Raw genomic sequence first — 18,594 nt, forward strand, 5'->3', positions numbered from 1 at the left:
CATGCTTAATCTCGTATGCCGTCTAAAAAAAAAAAAAAAAAAAAAAAAACCAGATGCATACAGCTCATACAACAGTCACAGAGACACCCCATGTAGACACACACAGGGACGGGAACATGGGGACAAACAGATCCACAAGTTAGCTTTCCAACAGGCATAGATTCACAGTCATACAACAGACAATGGACAGAAAACACATGGATCATGAAGTAGAGAATTCAGCTCTGGACTTGCTCTTGGTTAAATGACTCCAAGAGGAGTGCTTTTACTTCTTTCCTTAATGTGACAACAATGCATTATTGGTGACCTACAATTAATCACTAATGTGTATAATCCATGCACTTTTTCTCCACAATAGTTTCCATCTCTTCATCTCAACCCAACCATTCTCCTAGCTTACAAATATGGTCAATGCAAGTATTTTCTTGAAAGAAGCCTTCCTCCTTTGTCCTGGATAATGCTTTAGTCTCCCGCAAGTATCTGCTGCTACCTTACCAACTTTTCTCCTTACCTAGGGATCCAGAGTAGTTCTATGTAGAGCTATCTGCCTGTTAGATAGTCTCAACTTTCTGTACACGGTCATTCAAATTAAATTAGATCAAGTTCAACACAAACTTTCCATCTCTTCATAATAATGTGCTCTTTTTGCCTAAGCAGCATAGCAAGACCCTGTCTCAAAGCATGAAAAAGATGAAGGCCTATATAATCATCCGAATATCCTGAGAGAGTAGGAATAAACAAGGTAGAAGAAAGAAAGGGACAAGATTACCCCGCATCATAATTCAAAGGGAAAATGTTTCTAACTATAGGGGCAATCTAGATAGACGAGGACTAGAAAAAGAGATGAGAGCTGGGAAAAATGAGGAGGAATCATGAGGTTCATGCTGAGTTTTCTCCATTACTTCCAAATCTTTAACAAAATTTAGAATGTGTGCAAATATGGTTGTAAATAGATTCCTTAGAAAAAATGTAGACAAAAATTCAACCACCATGGAATAGTAAAGGTTAAAATCTATTATTTCAACACTGTTAATCTCTTAATCATATCCCAGAGTTTGTGAATGTTGTGGTTATGTTCATATATTTTCAGTGTTTATATTTGAATGTAATATTTCATCAGCTTTGTCCACCATCACTGATATCTCTTTGGCTTGTTCTACTGTTGGCACTTATCATTGTGGTTTTATGTGATTCATGAAGGTTTCAATTCTAATGTTTCTGGGTTTTTTTTTTCTGTATCTCAATTTTTTTTTTTTTTTTTATTTTCGAGACAGGGTTTCTCCGTAGCTTTTGGTTTCTGTCCTGGAACTAGCTCTTCTAGACCAGGCTGACCTCGAACTCACAGAGATCTGCCTGTCTCTGCCTCCCGAGTGCTGGGATTAAAGGCGTGCGCCACCACTGCCCGGCAGTATCTCAATTTTTGAGCTCAATTTTTCAGGGCTGGTGCTTAGCTCATCCTTTTTATTTTTACTTTTAACTTTTACTTTTTCCTCTCTAATGTTCATAAAACACAAAATGGCAAAGTACTATATAATGTGCTATAAAGTTTCAAATTACTTAGGGTTTAGAAATAGTAAATAAATAAGTTAATGGAAGAAGACAGGGAAAGGGAAAAAACAGAGAATATACACAGTTAAATAAACAAGAGGAAAACTAAGAGAAAGAGTAGAGAATAATGTTGTAGAAAGGGGAACAAAACAGTGAGACATAGGGGGCCAAGATAAAATGGAAAAAGTGTTTGCAAATTGTGCAAAATGGCTAAAACACAATTAGGTAAAAGTAAGAAAAGGAATTAAAGAAAGGTGTGAAACTATTAAAAATGAAGTCAAAATAGTAAATACATATAAATTGGGAAGGAAGAAAAATGGAATATTGCCCAAGAATGAAAGAATTGTGTAACCAAAATTATACATATATATGAAGGAATATATGAATATAGCAAACATTCTTAAAAGAAAAATTTTAATACAATGAAATAAAAATCTGTTAACATGCAAAGGAGTGAAGAATTACAGATAACTTTTAAAAGATAATGTGCTGGAGCAGCTTCTTTTGTGGGTCCTCAGAAATTGAAGATGGAGCCTGGAGAAATAACTCAGCAGTTAAGAGTACAGGTTGTGCTTCCAGAGGACTCAGGTTCAATTCCCAGCACCCACATGGCACCTCACAACCATTGTAACTCTAATATCCCATGGTGAGCAAAAATATATGCAGGCAAAACAGTCATACACTTAAAGATTATAAAAACAATGAATATTACCCATTGTGCTCATGACGATGGGATCAATTGTATTCATAGACTCTTGCGTGTTCTGTTTTATGCTCTTGTTGAGTTTACATTGGACAAATACATCACATCTGCCAACTGTTTTCACTATAACTATTTTCCTTTGTGTACTGGGGCCTCTACTGGCCACATTTAATATCTGCATTGTATGTTGTGAACTCCCATGACTTTCCAGATGGTACTCCCATTTTTAGCTAAAAGATGGCTCCCAGATACAATGAACGTCTGAGAAGCAACACGGCAATCAGATGGGTACAGACAGAGAACCTATCTTCATATTTTCAAGACATCCTGAGTATTAATCATCCTGTTGGGAGGATGAAGCTGTGGATACCATGCACATTTCTGGAATTTCAGAATCCTTGAGTTCTGTGGTAATGAAAAACAGATAGGTAACTCCAGATTTGGTCCACATTGGCTTCAGGCTCAGAGCTATCGAACTGCGGTTGACAGGTTGATAAGATCTGTCTATATACATGGAAAGTAGGGTTACCTCTCCCTAACACTTCTTAGCTGAATCAAACCTGTCACCTACATTTGGTTAGTCTACATTAGTTGTTCTTTCTATGCACAGCTACCTCTTGGAGATTTTCCTCACCTGAAGAGTGTGGCATGCCAAACTGAGGTTTCCTCTCTGGGCCTTTGCTCTCCCAAGGGTTGTGGCACACCAAGATGAGCCTTCTTCACCTGCGGATCTTTCCTGATTTCAGACCTCTGAGGTACTGCAGGTTTTTGGAGGTTTTTTTTTTTGTTGTTGTTGTTTGAGGTATTTTTTTTGTTTTGTTGTGTTCTGTTTTTGTTTGTTTGGATTTTTTGGTTTTGTTTTCTGAGACAAAGTTTCTCAGTAGCTACAGAGCCTGGAGCTAACTCTGCAGCCCAGGCTGGTCTCGAACTCACAGATATCTGCTTACCTTTGCCTCCCAAGTGCTGGGATTAAAGGCATGCACCGTGCCACCAACGCCCAGTGATAAGGTTTTTTGTATTGTTTGTTTGGTTGGTTGATTGTTTTTGTTTGTTTTGTTTTGTTTTTGTTTTTGTTTTTTTTGAGACAGGATTTCTCTGTAGCTTTGAACTCTCTCTGTAGACCAAGTTGGTCTTGAAGTCATAGAGATCTGCCTGCTTCTGCCTCTGTCTCTTGAGTGCTGGGATTAAAGGCATGTGCCACCACCGGCCATGGTATTGCAGTTTTTAACAATAGGTTCTCTCTCAAGACAGTGCCCAGCTGCTGCTCTCTAAGTCATATAATGTGACAAGTGGTGCAACTCACCTACGGTGCCCTGTCCTCGGAAGGAATCACTGTTTCATCAAAACCTAAATAAAGCTGAATAAGGGCTAATAGGGTTGTGAGCTTATCCTGATGGTGGGACTGCCCAACATTTTTATAGCTTATCTCTTAGAAGTGGCTTCTGGCTTCCTTCTCTACATTAGAGAACTGTTCAGTTAAACCTGTGTTGAGTGTACTTCTGTGCATCATTCATCTTGTATCCTACTCATTTGCGATCCTCCTTCACGCCCCCCCCCCCACACCATGGAGTTCTGAAGCTCTTTCTCTATTTCTCTCTTTGGGGAAATAATATCTTTTTTTTTGGTCTAACTGTCCTTTCCCAGCTCATATCAAGGCAGCCGCTAGTCTGCCAACTTACCCAGAAATTCAGAAGTTCAAAGTCTCTGAGATGTAAGACTAGTTCTGCTGATGACTTTATTATGTTTTGCTTATTCTTGCCACATGACAACAGAATCAATGTATACTAGGCCAGCATCTTATTGATGATTGCATTTCAACATTTTTGAATGTCTTGAATTTAGTAGATATTATATAATATCTTGATATTATAGAATAACTTGTTAAAAATGGGTCAAACTGCCGGGCGGTGGTGGCGCACACCTTTAATCCCAGCACTTGGGAGGCAGAGGCAGGCGGATCTCTGTGAGTTCGAGGCCAGCCTGGTCTACAGAGGTAGTTCCAGGACAGGCTCCAAAACCACAGAGAAACCCTGTCTCGAAAAACAAAAAAAAAACAAAAACAAAAAACTGACCTGCCCCGTTCTGTAATCCTCAGTATACAAAGATTAAATCCTTTTGTAAATTGCACCTCCTATTAAGCGTGCACGTGAGTCACCTTTTTCTTAAATAATGTGTTTAAACAGGATTATCTTTATAAGCCCTGCCTTCATGAAAAGGGATACACCACTAGATAATCTGGGTCCTATTTCTAGTGTTTTCTAGAATGTAGGACCTGAATTATTGGCATATTTTTTCCTTTGGGACAATATGAAAATTAATTTTCATTCGCACTAAAATATTAATTGATAGCAGAGGAAGGCAGCACAGACACATGTGACAGAGAGAAACCATATGGAGATTTTAATCTGCTGACAAATATCCACAAAATAGATACCCAAGTATATAATCAAGAGTTGGCAATGTATAGCCATTATTCACAATGTATAGCCATTATTCACAATGTATAGCCATTATTCACAATGTATAGCCATTATTCACAATTAGAAACTGTTTAAGTCATTCATTTATTCTAACAAGTATAAAAACAGACTAAAATAATAAACTGTATCATACATTGAAAATGATAATCTTTATAAAATTGAATTATAACATTTACTCAATAATTTTATGCAACTTGCAAGCTGTAATTCCTTTATTATAAATTCAGTTCACTTTTCTTGGTAAGAATAGAACTAACAGTAATTGAATGCCTACTATGTGTTATATACACAAAGACTATGCCAATATCTCATTACACCCAGAACTCTTACCAGTTACTTTTTAATAGATGATGGAGCTGAGCTCTAGAGGTAAAAGATTATTTCCCCTGCATTTTAACCAGAAAATACATATGTGAATGTTTAGGTTCAATTTTGTTTGGTGAAACAACTGTCTCTAGACTCTTTCAGAGTTTCTGATGCAATATGTATAGAATGGAGTTGAGAGTTTGTATTTTACCAGTGTTAGATCATGCTAACATTTCTGCTCTGACAATCATATTACCAAAACTATTGCTTCCTGGAACCTAAGTATGAAACACCTTAAGTCATTTCATGTTGGGCATTCTAACCATCAGGGAAAGGCTCATTGTTGTGCCACAGATGAATTATAGCTTCTCAGTCTCCTGAGAATGGTTGGGTAGAACCTGCATAAACGGTTCATTTTGGTTCATAATAGTCTTGTTATTTATTTCTAGTGTGTACTATATAAATGTTATTTCACATGAGTGACAAGCACTGATCTAGTTCATGTGGTCATTTGATGTCTGAAGCTTTACCACGAAAACTATCTAACAGAGGTTTACACGGTTTCTGCGTTAATGCCTCCAGAGATGGGGAGCTCATTCACCTGGGAAAGATTCAGTCTTATTTTTAGACTGCTTTAACCTGAATATTAGAAAACTCTTCCTCTAGAGTTGGAGGAAGGGAGCGTAAAAGAGAAAATACCTAAATTATAGCTTGTCAGTTCAAATTGCAGAAAGTTTACGCGATTTTTTCGGCATGTCCATCATTTACTTCAGGAACGTTATTTTTAGTGCTTAACAAATTATCCCTGAAATCTAACAACTGAAAACAGATCACATTCGTTATTTCACAATTTATCTGGGGCAGTTTAGGCCCTCTGTTTCTGTAACTCTTTCAGGCACTTGCATGCCTTCTTGTATTGGTTGGGCTATACACATGGTGAGGCTTAATTTTTCAAACTTCTACTTCCAATTTCATATTGCTGTTATTATGATTCAAGGGCTTCAAAAAACGCTTGACTGGGCTGCTTCAGTTCCTTGCATATTATTAAGCAAAGGCTGCCCTCTGTTCTTTGCCAAATGAACCCAATCTGAAATTAATTTTACCTAAGTCTAAGAACTAGAAAGTGACTAAAGAGACTCTAGCAGCAAAAGGAAATCGTGATCTTTGGTGACCTCATTTTAGCCATGATTTCCCATGACTTTCACCACATTCTTAGAAGCAAGCTATTAAGTCTAATCAAGATTCAACTGGATGTAATTGCACAAAGAAATGAATAGCAGCAAACAGGTTAGCCTAGCTACCAGCCTGGCTCCTCTGATAGTTTTTGAAATTCTCCCTGGCATATCCTCAAAGAGGTAGGTTTTCAATGCCTTGGATTAAAGTGTACAAAGACTAAGCTACATGGTATAGCCTAAGATGACAGACAGCAGACATTTTAGCTTCTAAGACAGTATCTGTTTTTCTATTTTTCCTCGCTAGCCGATATTTGATTTTATTCAGAGCAGTGATATAGCCAGCTCAGTGTCCATGCTCCCTTTGCAGAGGATAACTAAGAAGTAGGAGTAGGTCCTGTAATTCAAGACTGGGAGGTTGAAGAACAAGGAGTATGGTTTTGAGGAAGTCAACTTGTCTGTTAAGAAACAGAATTGTCAGTGGCTGGGTCTGTGGCAGGCAATCCTGGCCCCAGAAAGCTACCATTCTCCACTGGCAGCCTGTCACTGCCAGCCTCAAGATGTGTTTCTTGTTCAGGTACAAGTTCCAGATGTGGCATCAGCTGTGGCTGTGGCTTGCAGAGGCAAAGCAAGACATTGGGTTTATCTATCACAGATAAACCAATACAGGAGATGAAGTTAAACCTGAACAATTTTGACTTCCAGAAGACAGCTGAAGAGAAACATCTGCAGCACCGTGTGATGGCTCACATACTGTCTGTCTGTCTGTCACATGCTGTCTGAGAGCTGCGGGCACCATGCATCTCAGTGCCACCTCAATGCCACATGGGAGACAATTCAGACCTGATTATTCTGAGAAGTACGTTTGATCTGATTTTGCAAAAACTTGCCAGTATGATCTCACGGCTTAATTACTTTGCTAAGGAACGTGTTGATCTGTTCACTTTGGGTTTTACATAATTCAGCCTGCTCAGTCTACCATGGATGGGAAATGCTGCTGTCTTTGGATTCAAGATCTCTGCATGGATCTCCAGGATTTGAAGGATATCTGTGATAAGCTGCATTTCTGGAGAGTGAAGGACACTGCTGGCACTCAGGCCAACTTTCTGCAGCTCTTCGAGGGAGATCACTGGAAGGCAGAGCAGCTGGTGACGGAAAAGGAATTTTCACTGGGGAGATGGCTCAGTGGTTAAGAGCACTGACTGACCTTCCAGAGGACCTGGGTTCAATTCTCAGCAAGCACATGGCAGCTCACAACTGTATGTAACTCCAGGATCCAACACAGTCACACATACATACATACATACATATGGGCAAAACAACAATAAAATAAAAATAAATAAATTAAAAAAGAGAGAGCTTTCATTATCACACTACATGAAAAGTATGCATCTCAACGCCATCTACGCTAGCTAGCTTAGGGCCATCGGTACACTATACAAACACAGATTTGTATTGGCATAAACCTTCTGGTGAACCTACAGGAGATGGAGGAGGCTTTGGAGAAACAGCAGATTGGCTTAAGTTTGATGCCATACAAGTAGAACCCCTGGCCTGTCACCCGACGGACCTTATTATGGATCCAAACCCATAGAGGTCTGTTGGGGGCACTAGTGTCTTTAGACCCATAGAACACTAAGTCCCTGTCTGGTGAATTAAAAACCATTGCTAACATGACCTCCAAGGGATCTGGTACTCTCTTCTGGTCTCTGAGGACATCAGGCATTCATGTGGTACAGAGATATACATGTAACCCCATACACCCAAATGTATAAAATAATGCTATTTTAGAGACATTTTATAAAGAAAATGCTATGACAGACCTACAGCATAATCATAGAGAACTCAGCAATGACATTGATATGACCAAGATAGAGAAAACTATACCTAGAGGGATTTTCGTAGTTGATAAGAATAATCTGTACTCTACTTAAGAATGTTATGGAAATAGAATCATGTATTATACAACATTTGTTCAGTCAGCCTAAGTTTTTACAGAGTCACCCAGAGATTTGCCAATTGTTTTTGTTTTTAATTGCTGAGCAGTATTCTATGGTATGGGTCTACCATAGTTTCTTTAAATATTCATCCACTAATGAATACCAAGTCTTTTTTGCAGGTTATGAGTATTATATAAAAAACTATTATATATGTGTACAAGTTTGGTATGAATATCAATTTTCATTTTTCTGAAGCAAATGCACAGGAGTGTAATTACTGAACAACATGGGAATCCCACCTTTCTGTTTTAAAAACAATAAAGAAGAAAGAGAAATTATTAAACTATTTTCTCATTTTTTGTGTTCATCAGGAATGCATGAGTAAATCAGTTTTTCTATATCCTTGGCAGCATTTGGTATTATCCTCCATTTTTATTTTAGGTTTCTGATACATATGTAGCAATATCTCATTGTAATATTAATTTACATTTCCTAGGTGGCTAAGAATATTGTTTTTATCATGTGCTTAGTTACCATGTATATGTCCTCACCAGTGAAATGTCTTCTATGCTGATTTCCCATTTTCTACTTGATAATCTTTCTTGTTTCTTTCTTTCTTTGTTGTTTTTTTGTTTGTTTGTTTTTTTCGAGACAGGGTTTCTCTGTGGTTTTGGAGCCTGTCCTGGAACTAGCTCTTGTAGACCAGGCTGGTCTCGAACTCACAGAGATCCGCCTGCCTCTGCCTCCCGAGTGCTGGGATTAAAGGCGTGCGCCACCACTGCCCGGCTATCTTTCTTTGTTTTTTGAGACAGGATGCTGTCCTGGAACTAGCTTTGTAGACCAGACTGGTCTTGAACTCACCGAGATCTACCTGCAAGTGCTGGTAGTAAAGGCATGCTCCATCACTGCCAGGCACTTGATATTCTTTTTACAAATGAAGCTCAAGGGTTCTTTTGTACAGTCTAGATTTTCATTCTTATTTAATGTATGATTATCAAATGCTTTTTTGACATTCTACAGGTTATCTTATCATCATTCTCACTAAGAGAAAATACTTTCAGTAAGGTTCATTTTTATCAATGATTCCTTTTCTGGATTATGCTTGGGGAATCAAACTGTAAGCTTTATATCTTGGATATTTTCCTCTTTAATATAAAAATTTTACAATTTTGCATTTAGGTCCAATCCCCATTTTGAAAAGAATTTGGCCTACATTTAGGTAAAAAAATTGTTTTTTTTCCATAAATGAGCACATGTATTATTGGCTAGGGATGACTCACATGGTAGAATTCCTACAAGTCTTTAAATTCTTTTCCTTTTCTGATGAATACACTTGATTACACCTGCAGAAGTGACTCTAAAGGTTCTGGCCCCACCAGCCACACTTTTCACAAAGGAACCACAGTGTTAGATCCTCGTTACACACACAAAATGAAGAAGAAAAACAACAATCCTCATCATGTTGATTCATTTTCATTTCCGTCACCATTTCTCAAAGAAAGGCATGATAGCAGGCCCTGCATTTCTTGATAATTTCAACCTTCTGAGCATAATTTAGCCATTTGCTGTAACCTCAATTTCAGCCCAGAGAGATGGAATTCTAAACTTATCAATGAACACCTCTTCGGCATTATCTATTGAAAAGAGCCTTCTTTCATTTAATCATTTTTGTATTTTTGTCAAAATCCACTCAAACCTATTTTTGTGAGTCAGTCTGGTTTCTCTATTCTGTTCCTTTGATCCATATACTCTAAGAACTGAAATCAGATAACGTGATTGGTCTTCTTTATTCTTTTTTGAAATTACTTTTAGATATTTTCCTTTTCTGAATAAGTTTTAGAATTATGTTTCTAACTATCAAACATAATTCTGAGGTTTTATATAATTCTCATACAGCTTGTATATCAATTTTGGAAGTATTTGCTCTGATCAATAGGCTCCTTAAGCTTTGATTTGCTGCTCAGGTTGCCAGCATCTCTAAAGCAGACCTGCTTTTCTCACATTGCAGGACAGAAGGCTAACTGAAGTGTCTATTAACATATCAAACCAAATGCTGGTCAGCTCTTCCAGAATCACTCAATTCCTGTGGCTCCTCCCATCACTGCTCAGCCTGCTGGTTACCCTAAACCTCTCCCTCCCAGAGGCTGGACTTCACACACACACACACACACACACACACACACACACACACACACACACACACAAACTGTAGACCAGGTTGGCCTTGGGCATAAAGATCTACCTGCTTCTGCCTCCCAAGTGCTGGGGTTAAAGGACTGGGCCACTCAATCCTATATAATTTCAGCCATTTTAGGCACATGGTCCATAGCTCTGTTGGTTTCTTGGTCCTCAGCTCCTCTCTTGCCCCCCCCTCTTTTCTCTTCCTCCTTCACTCCATCCCTTCCTGCCCTCTCCAGGCCTCGTTCAGTCTGCTGGCCGTGTCCAGTCTGAACCCTTCCAGGTGTCTCTGTTTTCTTCCTCATATCTACAATAAACTTTCTCCACTATACCTAGGAGCCTTTTTCCCCCACCCACACTGGATAGCATGTCTCCCTTTCTCCATTGTTTTCATCTTAAAAACTATTTAAATCTGGTAAAGGGAGACCTTTTCTCTATGCAGCTTGTTCCAACTTGCCTAACACAAACTCCTTTAGAACCTCCACTACTCAGTATCTCCTATCTGTTGAAATATCCATATTCATTCAATGTTCCAACTACCTCCATGGACAATAAGTTGTATGTACATTAATGTAGCCTTAAAAAAATCCAAGTCCAAACTTTAATGAAGGCACTTTGCTTTTACATATGGAATTCTGTCTCTGTGGTGGTCTTTTGGGGGTCCCTGTGATCTGGTATAACAGAAACATAAATATCTGATATGTGGTCCCCAAAGGGGTAGCAACTCACTCACAGGTTGAGAACCGCTGCTGTAGGGCATTTTTTAATTGGTGATTGATGTGGGAGTGCCCAGCCCATTGTGGCTGGTAGTCCTGGGTTCTATAAGAAAGCAGGTGAAGTCAGTCAGTAAGCGGCATTCCTCTCCATGGCCTCTGCCTCAGCTCCTGCCTCCATGTTCCTGCCATGTTTGAGTTCCTGCTCTGATTTCCTTTAATAGACTATGTTGGAAATGTAAGCCAAATAAACCCTTTTCCCCCAAGTTACTTTGGTCACGTGTTTCATCACAGCAATAGGAACGCTAACATTGATAGTATAGTGAGAACCAAAGTTAAATGTTAGAGGCTATTGTTTATGTTTCCACTCCCTTAAACAAGTCCATTTGACCTATCTCCATTAGATGTGCTTGACCACATGTGTGTGGGAGATAAGTGGGCAGTAAATACTTCAGGATGGGTGCTTGTCCCTGATTGGACTGGATGGGGGATGTGATGAATTGTGAGTTTTGCCTCTTTAAGCCTCTACAAAATGTGACTTGTGGCGATTTCCTGGGAACCCAGGAGTGGACCTGCCCAGAGTCCATATTCCTGGAGAGTATTTAATTAAAGCTTGCTCCAAATTTGGCTCAAAGGTTGCGGAACTCGTCTTATTCTCTACTGGTGGGATTAATAGTACCTGTCCCCAGTTTCTGGATCCTTTCAATCTGACTTGGCTTTCTGTGACTAAGAGGCCATTGCAGGCCATGTCTTGCAATATGGAAGGTAGACTTTTCAGCTTGGCACTGGGGGACTTTTACCATAGACAGGCAGACTGGTAAAACCAATTTCAATAAATAAAAGTAGCTTGCTTATCTTAACAGAACTTGGTTTTCTGTTGGATTTCTTTGCTCGTTGGCCAACACCTGCTCACTCTGATCCTCAGTTTCTCTCTCTTCAACATAAAGACAAATAGGACAAAATCACTGGGTTTGTATATTTTAAAGCAACAGAGAATCGTGTTGTAGAGAACCCTTCCAAGGCACCTTTAACCATGAGAATAATTATTTGCTGAGTTCTATTTGAAGAAGTAAGATCTACTTCCCTTTACTCTGAAATCTTAGGGCTCAGTCAAAGCCAGTTTGAGAACTATTGGAATAGCTTTATTTGAGAATTCTCACCTCTAATAATAATAGTTATAGAACTAAATAAACTGGAGAAGTGAGAGTGCTAAGAAGATTGACGCACACAAGAAACTTGAAGGAATCAAATGGATGCTATAAATGGCTTACTCATAAACTTGTTTAGGAGATAATAAATTACATAAAGTAGAATTTAACTAAAAGAGCTGGAAGATAAGCAATGTACTAACCAGGCTTGTAAGAAGCTTTAGGAAAGAAATGTTTTGCCATAATCGAAATTTAGGATTGCCAAAAAAATGTTTTCGTAAATGTTCATTTCTATTTCACCACAATAAGCTCCACACTCGTAATAAAAAGAGAGAACTCTGACTGACAACAAGCCAATAGGTACATCCCCATATCAAAGAACAGGCCCTCAAGAGTTAAGGCCCTCATTAAGTGCTGGTCTTCTATTAAGTCCAGATTCTCCTATCAGAAAAAGCATAAGAGACCAGCCTGGTCTACAAGAGCTAGTTCCAGGACAGGCTCCAAAGCCACAGAGAAACCCTGTCTTGAAAAAAACCAAATACAAAAAAAAAAGAAAAAGCATAATTCTTACAGGTATGTAAGAGGACCCTGGACAGCTACTATTTGGGAAAAAAATAACACTGATATACTTAAGGGATAATTTTGGCAATATCTTTTCTGCATACGTCACCCATCTACCCAAGTGGCCAGACTTGCAATATCCCGTTATTAACCCCACAAGAAAAGAGTAAAAGACCACCAACCCAAATCATGACTAAATTAATTACAGTAAACTTTATTCCTGTACATGGGCTGTCTCCCCGTAAGGAAGGGTTCAAGAGGTCAGATCAGGATGTGGGAAAGATAAGGGTTTTTATAGCTTAGGTGTAGGGGGGTTCCAAATGGGGGGATTTTATGGGCAAATAGGTGGGGTTACAGAAGCCCAACATAATAACAAGTTATAACAACCTCCTGAAATAAAGACATGGTTGCTGTTTCCTGGAACAGGCAGTACAGAACCATTTGTGGCTAAAGTTACAGGTGTGGCATAGCCCAATGCTTGAGAAACATAAATTTAATCACAAATAGGAATGAACCTAGTTTGTCTTTACTATAAAAATGGCTTTCAAGCCCAACATGGTGGCAGACTGGTTTATCCCTATCTCTGTTTAAATGGCTCAAAGTGTGACTGCCATAATTACGCTGGCCTCCCCTCTTAGTACCCCATCCCTTTAAGAGACAAACTCTGCCCACTTCCAATCTCTCCCTTTCCCCAGAGGCAAGCTCTCTTTTCTCTCTCTCTGAAGAGACAGCTGCTACCTCTCCCTCCCCCTTCCTCTTCTCTTTCCTCTTTCTTCTCTCCGTCTCTCTCGTTCTGTCTCTGTATCTCTTCCTTCCTCCCTGCTACCCTCCCAAACCTTCCCAATACCGTCTTCCTAAATAAAACTCCATAGTCCCCAAGCTCTCTTTGCATGGCATATTCTGTTTCCTGCATGGTCCCCCAGCCACAGTGGAACCTGCCAGGATCACTAATGTCCTATCTTTCAGTGACTTGGGACTAACCTGAAGTGGATTCAAGGATGACAGTGTATGTGGAGTGTATAAGCTGAAGCCTATATAAACTGGAAAATTTTCTGTTTAAGGAAGTTTCTTTTTTGGTGCATTAGGCAGAACCAGTCATACACTATTATTAAAAAGCTTTTTCCTTTACTCATCTCTAAGAGCACAAAGTGCTTTCTCACTGGAAGGCATATTAATTCTGTAACAGGAAAAGCTGTTGAGTCAGACTTAATTCAAAATGTGTCACCTTGGAAAAGCATGAAATCTACAAACCTCCATGCTTCTGCCTGCCCTCCAGAAATTGACTGAAACATTCCAATGAGATGAGTAATGGACTCAGCTCTGATTAATACCCATCTAGAAAACATTTCCTCCTCCTCCCAAAGGCAGTCTTAGTCCCTGCAGAAGGGGTAAGGTGGGCAGAACCTGACATTGCTTTCTTCAATTGCCTTCCAGGGTAAGCCACCAGGTCTCCCTAATGATTCTTAGCACGTGAAATTGTTTTTCTTTTTATTTCTTTGTCTTTTTTCTTCGTGTGTGTGTGTGTGCGCGCGCGCACGTGCATGTGTGCGTGCGTGTGTGTGTGTGTGTGTGTGTGTGTGTAGATGTCAGAAATCAACTCTGAGTGATAGGCCTCAGGAACCTTTCACTTTATTTTCTAAGACAGCATCTTTTACTGGCCTGGGTCTCACCAAGTGGGCTAGGCTAGTTGGTTAGCGAGGCCCAGGATCCTCCTCTCTTCCCTTCCTCCATGCTGGGATTATGGATGCTGGTTATTGAATTCAGGGCCTCATGCTTGTGTGGCAAGCCTTTTACCAATTGAGCTATCTCCCTAGAATGGAGCTGGCTTCTCAAGAATGAATATGAGCAGAACAAGTCAGATTTTCTCATCATTTATGTCTTCTACACAGAGTAATTTGTCTTGAAAGAAAACATGTACAATTTCTTGTTCTCTGACCATCAAGTAGATTTCCCTTCCTATAAATTCATCTCTGGTCAACTGATCCAGGAGGCAACTTTGACCCATTAATTCCTAGTCTTGCATGTCAACAACATTCAGTAAAAATTTAATTTTGTAAATGCCTGTTGTAAAGGTTTGACATTTGGGGACACAGAACAACACCCTTGAAAAGTAATACTACTATATAATCTCAGAGAATGCTATTCACATCTCCACTGTAACACAGTTCACATTGTATTTTCACTGTTTATTTACTGGCCCATTGTTGTAAGTGGAGCAGTGGGCTGTGTTCTGCCACCTGGCTAGCTTTACCCGAAATAATTACACGGAAACTGTATTCTTTTAAACGCTGCCTGGCCCATTAGTTCCAGCCTCTTATTGGCTAGCTCTTACATACTGAACTAACCCATTTCTAATATTCTGTGTAACACCACAAGGTGGCTTACCAGGAAAGATCTTAACCTGCATCTGTCTGGAGTGGGAGAATCATGGCGACTGCTTGACTTGACTTCTTTCTCCCAGCATTCTGTTCTGTCTACTCCGCCTACCTTATTTTCTGTCCTATCAAAGGGCTAAGGCAGTTTCTTTATTTAACCAATGAAAGTAACACATAGACAGATAACCCTCCTCCATCAGCCCATCTCCAATCAGGCCATGGATATCATGAGAGCAGCAACTGTTCTTCTGTCTCCAGGTCTCCAGCCCCTAGAATTGCATTCAAAACAAGAAGCATACTTACGTCAAATACTAGGTAAAGTGACATAATTTCTTGTATTTTTTCCTACATGCAAGAAAGCAGAATCATTCAAATTATATCCCAGAAATCAAGTCTGAATTTTAAAATGCAAAGCTGTTTTAATAAATATTTGCATAATATTCAATACAGTTAGTATAATAATTTTACTAATGTGTGATACAGTTCAGATGTAGAAGTAAAATCATTTTGTGTAAGTCAAAAACCATTTTATGTGACTTGACATAATATTATAACTCAGCTTAGCGCTCCTAAAAGCTAGGCCTCGAAAGCAAGGCCCTGACAGGTCACCAGGCAGCTCAGATAGAAGTTTAGTCCACAGCAGGCCTTGATATGTTAATGAACTAACCACAAGGTGGTGTTGATATGCTAGGGAACTAGCTCCAAGCTGTGAGCTCTGGTAATGCAAGGTTACTGCACAATGAAATAATACAAAAATTGGAACATTAGGAATGGTCTCCTGGATCACACTGCAGTGCTTCTAAGACACTGGCTTTTTCCAGCCTCTGTGTTGATAAACTATAGGCAAGGGGACTTGTGCATGGCCTTGGCTTCCATGTCCACTGAACTTCCAGCACTTTCGCTGGACCCACATAGGCCCAACTGTCTGTGCTAGCTAGGGGGCCCACGGCAACTTGGTCACACATAATGTGGCCCTGGCTATATGGGGCCCAGGGCAGCCTGGCCACACATGGGGCCCAGGCCATTTAGCTGCCATGACAGGCAGCACTGGGTTCCAGAAGAAGTCATTAACTGGCACCACCCAGGGAAGACCCTGAGATTCCAATCATTAGATAAGATTAGAGAAGACCACCAGACGTCCCTGAGTCCAGGACTCACCTATTCTCCTTTTGCCAAGACCCCTAGAAAAATGCCAGTCAATCAGGGTTCTGAACCCTGAAAACACCTCACTCCAACCTCTACTATGATTTAAAGAAACCTACTCCGACTTGGCTTGGCATTCTCTGCTCTCAACTATTGCATCAGACAGATGGACAGTCCAAGCTTAAGCTTGAATAAAGACTCTGCTTTTACATACAGGACTCTGTCTTCTAGTTGGTTTTGGGGGGACTCCGTGATCTGGGCATAACACTAACCATTGGCCCATGGCCTCAGGATTCTCCTGAACCTCTTCAGTGCCATTTCCCCAGCCTACTGCAGCTGAAGGACTTCATGGTGAACATGGGTCAAGCCTGCAATCTTCCGAAGCACCCTCACTTGAGAAGATTCCCCAGTCAAACCCCACCCTAGCATTTCTGCCCAAACAGTGTTCCCTGCTTGGTGAGATGTTGATGTTTCTATGAATAAATCGAGTATATTCAAAAGACAAATCTTGTGTGGACATACTAATTGCCACGAACCTCATAGCTCTAAAGGCCGTGTTCTCTGCATATTTTATGCGGTAACATGCCAAATACATAATTTATCATAAATAATTTATTAATGTGAATTGTACATTAAATAATTTATACATAATAAATATGTGATCATTATGTATGACTGTGAACTTTGTGAAATTGGGATCTCTCCAGAACCTACCCAAGAAAGGTCCCAAGCAGTGGCTCCACTCCCAGAGGGTATTTAAGATCTGGCCCACAGAATTTTCCTCGTGGTCCCTCTTCATGGTTTCTTCTATTCCATGGGACCACCTGGGAATGTTTTACTCAGATTAAGTCTGGATTATTAAATCAGCCTTATCTAACTTATTGCATGGACAGAGTTACTCACTACTAGGGAGGGGGGATTTTTATTTATCAGGTAGCATACTTTTAAATGATGTCATATTGTCAAATGTTTCCATTTGTATTATCAATTTATGTTTTACAATTGATACAACAGTGTAAAGCAATCGTGAGAGTGCTAATTAAAGAAAAGCCAACACTTGGGAGGAGAAAGCAGGAAGATCATGTATTCAAAGGCCAGCCTGGACACATTATGTAAAAAAAAAAATGAGGAGAGAGAGAGAGGAGGAGGAGAGGAGAGATGCCACCATCCCTTGCTTACAATCTATAAAGTCTGATTTAGTTTGCAAGTGCAGCTTCTCTGGCCTCCATCCCTGGGAATGAAGAATTTATGATACGGGATTCTCCTCTGTATGCTGTGAATACCATTAGTTAATAAAGAAACTGTCTTGAGCCCGTGATAGGGTAGAGCAGAGCTAGGTGGGGAAAACTAAACTGAATGCTAGGATAAAGGAGGCAGAGTCAGAGAGAAGCCATGTAGCCTCACCAGAGACAGACACCAGAACCTTAACCAGTAAGCCACAGCCACATGGCGATACACAGATTATTTCAGGTCTGAGCTGCTAGGCAGCCAGGAAACAAATAAGTGGCCTCATTACAACAAACTTAAGCCTGTTGTTATACTTTTCCAATATGGCTTGATCTGGCTTTCTGCATTGGAGAAGAAACTTATTATTGGGGAGAGAGAGCAGAAAACTTATTAATTTCTTGGGTTTCCTTCTCTAAACATAGGTGCTCTAAAACCAGTCACAAGGAGAAGGTTCAATTAAATGAGAAATAACTTTATTTTGAAGCATAGGATAAATAGAAAAGAACAAAGACAATTTACTAAATAGCCCACATTTATTAGGCTTAAGCAGATACATGACAAGGACCATGGATTCAGATCTTGTTGGCATAAGAAGGAAGCTTTCAGACAAGTATCCTGTTTTTAGATATTTTAAATTCCAAGGGACATAAAAATTCTTTGATGTTTTAAAGATATGAAGACTGAAGTTTAGTAGGAAAAGGGAATTGCCCAAGACCATGGAGGGAGGCAGTGTCAGAACATGGATTTTAATTAAAGTTCCCAGATGCAAAAATCAATGTCTGTTCTCCCCCACTGCCTGATTTTTGGTGTAACTTGGTGAAAGCTATTAAGAAAATTCTGCAAATATACACCTGGCTTTTTTAAAAGTAGGACTTATTCACACTAACATTTATAGACTTGGAGAAAAGAAAATTGAGATTTCCCAACCCTCACTGTCATTTCCTTGTTCCTTGCATTCAGCCCTTATGGGCTCTAGGTCAGTCACATAGTGTAGGTGAGAAAGGAGAGTAACATAAAAACCATCAAAATAGCGAGAATTTCAGCTGGAGTATTGCAGGGAGAATACCTAATAAAAATCTATGTAGACAGATGCAAATTAT

General features: G+C 39.7%; 1 pseudogene; it reads left to right on the top strand.

The window, feature by feature from the left end:
* Positions 1–2,488: 2,488 nt before the first annotated feature.
* LOC101988426 lies at positions 2,489–7,402 on the top strand (annotated as a pseudogene).
* The last annotated feature ends 11,192 nt before the right edge of the window (positions 7,403–18,594 follow it).

Source organism: Microtus ochrogaster, unplaced genomic scaffold (assembly GCF_000317375.1).
Source record: "Microtus ochrogaster isolate Prairie Vole_2 unplaced genomic scaffold, MicOch1.0 UNK112, whole genome shotgun sequence".
Taxonomy (NCBI): domain Eukaryota; kingdom Metazoa; phylum Chordata; class Mammalia; order Rodentia; family Cricetidae; genus Microtus; species Microtus ochrogaster.